The following is a 6,000-nucleotide window of genomic DNA, read 5'->3' as shown; positions in this document are numbered from 1 at the left end:
CATTTTGAACGAATCCTTATAAGGACTCGGGAGTAACGAGTCCTCTCAACGAGTGATTCGTTCATTTCCCGACTAGGTCTTTCTACGAGTCTTTGGATCATTTTTCACGTGACCTGCATAGGCTCTGTAGCTAGAGGAAACGAACGATTCGTTCCTTTCCCGACTCGGTCTTTCTACGAGTCTTTGGATCATTTTTCACGTGACCTGCATAGGCTCTGTAGCTAGAGGAAACGAATGATTAGTTCCTTCCCCGACTCGGTCTTTCTACGAGTCTTTGGATCCTTTTTTCACGTGACCCGCATTGTATTTTTTAGTAGAGGAAACAGTTTCCTTATTCCCTTTCGCGTGGCCGCTGTTTTAGTAAGACGTGAATGAATGATATTCGCTCAAGTCATCATACTGACTGGTTTTGTTATTTTCACTTTACATTTACACTTACAGTTTAGTGCAGTGTAATTGTTTGACGTGATCATTAAATGCTAGTGTGATAATACATGACCAAATCATACAAACTCATGATACATTATTTTAATGCAGGAATTTATTTTGAAATAGTATTTGCTGGTGCACATGTTATGCACTAACCTACAGTGGACGTATAGGGGCTATACGTCCTTTGCACCCCCCCCCCCCTGAAATGAACAAATGACTCGAAAAAAGATTCGTTCATTTTACTGAACGAGATTCAAAGAACCGAATCAGTAAAAAGAACCAAACTTCCCATCACTACTGCCCTGTATTGTACGGGAGTAATCTTAACATGCACGTCATACATCGTGTGCAAAATGTGCAAATATTATCGCGAGGTTCATGACATGGACCCTAGTCTCACCCCAGGTACATGTCTTTAATACTTAGCTTATTGACTCAAGTGCCACTTGCAATCTTACAATGTCGAACAAAGAAAATCGATCTCCACCATTAACATACAAATGCTTTATATGTAATTTATAGGCTACTTGTAAATTCCAATTATTTGATTGTTTTCTATAAAAAATAAACAAGACAAAAGGTTGGTTAGAGGTAGATAAAAAAAGTAATATTCATGGAACACGATTTAAAGAGCGTAAAACATATTTACTTCACCAGTTTGCAGAAGAAATACAGAGGAGTTGACCTGTACAACCTGCCATTAATGGATTACTTCTTCACATCTTTGAGCTCAATATTCTAAACAGACAAATATGACAGTGCAGCAGAAAAGCATGGAGCATGGTTACAATGGTGGATGTGGTTTTCTGAACTTGCTCTGCATCCACACTCTTTGCATTACTACTTTCTTTCCTCGGTTCACCTGTAGTCGCCTGTCCTCAAGATTTTGAATTTCCTCTAATCCCGAGTTGGTAAATAAACGGTGGACTTCATCTATGGAGAAACAAGGAGAAGAATACCATGATTGTAGATTGGAAAAACACTTTTAACTCAGATTAGACAAGTGTCAAAACCATACGATATATACTTCTACCTTTTGTAAAGAAATAAACACAAGTTCCATCTCTTCGTATGTAGAAATTCTCAGACAAGCACTGGCCTGTTGTACACAAAAGACACCACTTTTGTAATCAATATTACAAATCCACAGTTTAAAAACTCTGTGTGTGTAAGTGTGTGTGCATCAAGTAAAACACATAGGAATCAATAACATTCTCCATACTTTGTATCAACACAACACAAAGAGGTTTCACAATGCAACCACTGTGCAGTTTCCCAACAGTCTTTCAAAAACCGTTTCAAAGTAGAGATGTACCTTTCTTCAACCTGAGTTGTGACAAGTCATATCTGCCATAGTCTCGGAAGAGGAATGTCCCTCCATGCTTTAGGAATCCAGACAGTCGATTCACAACTCCTTGAACTCTGTCAATCAAACAAGCAGCATGATTCTGATAGTTTAATCGCAATATACAGCATACAGTGCATCCGGAAAGTATTCGCAGCGCTTCACTTCACATTTTGCTGAAAAGTGGAAAAAGTTTCATATTTAAAGAGATTTGCAAAAGATTTGAACGAAAATATAAGTATTCACAGACTTTGCTCAATACTTTGTTGAAGCACCTTCGGCAGCAATAACAGCCAAGCCTTTTTGAGTGTGATGCTATAAGCTTGGCACACCTATTTTATGGGCAGTTTCTCCCATTCTTCTTTGCAGGACCTCTCAAGCTCGATCAGGTTGGATGAGGAGCATCGGTGCACAGCTCTCAGATCTCTCCAGAGATGTTCAATCGGGTTCCAGTCTGGGCTCTGGCTGGGCCACTCAAGGACATTCACAGTGTCCCGAAGCCACTCCTTAGTTATCTTGTGTGCTTAGGGTCGTTGTCCTGATGGAAGATGAACCTTCGCCCAGTCTGAAGTCCAGACTGCTCCTGAGCAGGTTGTCATCAAAGACGTCTCTGTACATTGGGGCCTGGTTTCCTCCAGACATGAAGCTTGGCATTCAGGCCAAAGAGTTCAATCTTCTGTTTCAGAGAATGTAGTTTCTCATGGTCTAAGAGATCTTCAGGTGCCTTTTGGCAACTCGAGGCTGGTTGTCCCATGCCGTTTACTGAGGAGTGGCTTCCGTCTGGCCACTCTACCATACAGGCCTGATTGGTGGAGTGCTGCAAAGATGGTTGTCCTTCTGGAAGGTTCTCCTCTCTTCACGCAGCAACGCTGGAGCTCTGTCAGTCACCATCGGGTTCTTAGTCACCTCCCTGACTAAGGCCCTCCTGTACAATCCTGTCACGGAGGTCTACAGACAATTCCTTGGACTTCATGGCTTGGTTTGTGCTCTGACATGCACTGTGTCAACTGTGGGACCTAATATAGACACGTGTGTGCCTCTCCAAATCATGTGTAATAAACTGAGTTTACCCCAGGTGAACTCATATCGTGTTGTAGAAACATCTCAAGGATGATCAGTGGAAACAGGATGCATCAGAGTTCAAATTTTGATTGTCGTGGCAAAGGCTGCGAATAATTATGTACCATAATTTTCTGATTATGAACCGCGCCTTTTGTCGCATTTTTCGACCCTGCGGTTTATATAACGGTGCCGCTAATCTATGGATTTTTACAGCTAACGGTTAATACATGGGAACTTCCTCAATCAGCCATCTCTTTCCCGACAACTAATTACATATGGTAATTAAACATTAAAACACCTGCGGTTTATAGTCCAGTGCGGCTTATATATGTACACATCATTCAATTTAGCTGCTGCGGCTTATATAACGGTGCGCTTTATAGTCCGAAAATTACGGTACATGTGATTTTTTCGTTTTTAATTTTTAATAGATAAAATAGACACAAATAAAATACAAACCTTTTCACATTATCATTATGGGGTATTGTGTAGAATTTTAAGGGAAAATAATTAATTTGATCAATTTTGGAATATAGCTGTAACATAACATGTGGAAAAAGTGAAGCGCTGTGAATACTTTCCGGATACACTGTATCAAATTCAAATAAGCCAACAATATATGTAATAACAATAAATCCACCAAAATCAATAGTAATGTCCTATATAGAGAAAGACTGTAAGGCTGATCCTGTGTCTGAAACCGAGAGGTGAGGCATGAACTGGCATTTAGATTAAGCTTGAGGAAAGTGGGGTTACACCATGGCAGGGGTGCGTATTGTGGGAATTCTTTGAGTGTGTGTGTTTATGTGTGCACATTGGTTTGTGTGTGCATGCATGCATGCCTGGGTGTGTGCAGAGGAGGGAGGGTGGATGCGGGCAGCTGGCAGATGATAAATGGTAGTAGGAGCTCCTGTCTTTGTCCCCTAACCTTCACCTACCGCTCAGGGTGAATGGAGGAGAGCACAAAGACCACCAGAATAACATCCAGGCTCAGCGGAGGGACAGGAAAAGAGGCCACCTCATCACAAATGTCATGGACAAAGGCATGACACACTGACTGGTCGTAGGCTGGGTGTTCCTATGCAAGGTATAATAGATTAAAGGACACATGACAATACATATCTGCATGAAGGTAATGATCCAGATGTTGGGTATGAATATGGAAACAGTTCTGTGGATGGTCTCTTGGATCGCTCACAACAAAACCAAAATGATGTCATGTACAATAACAGCATAAAGCCACATTAACCATCATATTTTTGGTAGAAAATGAGCAGTGGCAGTTGTACACAGATGGATTCAGGTTAAAGGGGATGACTTTTCAACACCAGCAGACAAATTATTTGACTGAGAATCACAGGAGGAGTTTCTATGGAAACAGAGCAACGTCTCCCCTGCCTTCCCACCACAACCTCCACTATCAAACACACACACACACACACACACACACACACACACACACACACACACACACGCACACACACACACACACACACACACGCTGATTATCATGCAAACATTGCCTAAAACTACAATGGTGTGTCGCAAGCAATGCATCTGAACCGTTGTGGAGATCCTAGATTTAATTCTATGGTGAAAATGCACAAACCTATTTTTTTATTGTGTGATAGTTAAAGCTCATTTTCACCAAGTGAACGTGTGTGATAGTTAAAGCTCACCTTCACCAACTGAACGGCACGAGGGGAGAAATCACAGCAGTAAAGAAAAACTCCTCTATCTCTGTGGGAGAAGAGAAACACAGAAGGCATGGAGACGTGACACGTATTCAGCTGGATTATATTCTCATCGATTGAAAGGTTAATATAGATATACTTTGCATACACGTGTGTGTGTATGGTCAATTATACATCTATTAGTTGAAGTTGATTACATAAAAAATGAATTCTGATATATTACATATCATTCCAATGCCCAGCAGCACAAAGACTTAAGGAGTAGCTGTTCGTAAATATACAACTGTTTTCCTTTCATTCAAGAGTCCTTCATAGGTGTATACCAGAGGTCAAGTTTAATGACTTCCTCCTCATTATTTTCTTGTCCTGGCCTTGCTGAATACTCAGGACAAAATGTTCTTTGCAAGATGACGTTATACTTTGGCACCAGTCATATGCTAGGCAAAGCACGTATTCATCTAATTCCTCTCCAGTTAGACAGGATGCATTAAAGTAAAAGTAAACAATCTTTCAACACAGGATTCCCATTGTTTTGTACCAATTACGGAAAATCTGCCACAAATCATTATTAGGTTTTACTTACTTTATAGAGCCAATGATGGGAAAGACACTATTACCAGCACCACAGCCAACCTGATCAAAAATGGAGTGTGCGTATTAATATCCCACATTCATCTATAAAAATCTCACCCGCCCAAGCTTCTGTTATTTAGCACCAAACAAAAACGCACCTCTAATATCCTGAGAGATGCATGTCGGCCTGGAAAAGAGTCTGCAGCCTCTGCAGTTGGTCTCTCATCTTGGCAACAGGAGGGCTGGCTTCCAACAATCTCTGCATAATTGGCCGAGGGAGGATGCTTCTGCACTGTGTGTGTGTCCCTGTCATACTCTCTGAGGTCTGGGCATGGGGCAGCCTGCCCAGGGTTACACTCTCTGGGGTCTGGGCATGGAGCAGCCTGCCCAGGGTCACACTCTCTGGGGTCTGGGCATGGAGCAGCCTGCCCAGGGTCACACTCTCTGGGGTCTGGGCATGGAGCAGCCTGCCCAGGGTCACACTCTCTGGGGTCTGGGCATGGAGCAGCCTGCCCAGGGTCACACTCTCTGGGGTCTGGGCATGGAGCAGCCTGCCCAGGGTCACACTCTCTGGGGTCTGGGCATGGAGCAGCCTGCCCAGGGTCACACTCTCTGGGGTCTGGGCATGGAGCAGCCTGCCCAGGGTCACAGTCTTCTGTGCCAGTCCTGTCTGGTTCCATGGGGAGGAGCTCTGGGAACTCCACAAACAGCCACTTGCGATCTTTGAAGAACTTGTTCTGATGCCTCTCGTAAAAGTGTTCCCAGTACGTAGAAGCTGCTGTGTCATATTTGCCTGTGCGTGTGTGTGCGTGTGCGTGTGTGTGTGGGGGGGGGGGGGTCAAAAGAGGAAACATGAAGTAGGTTGAATGAATCCAAATCAAGAAGGCAGAATGT

This window comes from Hypomesus transpacificus, chromosome 23 (genome assembly GCF_021917145.1).
Source record: "Hypomesus transpacificus isolate Combined female chromosome 23, fHypTra1, whole genome shotgun sequence".
In the NCBI taxonomy this organism is placed as follows: Eukaryota; Metazoa; Chordata; class Actinopteri; order Osmeriformes; family Osmeridae; genus Hypomesus; species Hypomesus transpacificus.
This window is presented reverse-complemented; position numbering follows the sequence as displayed.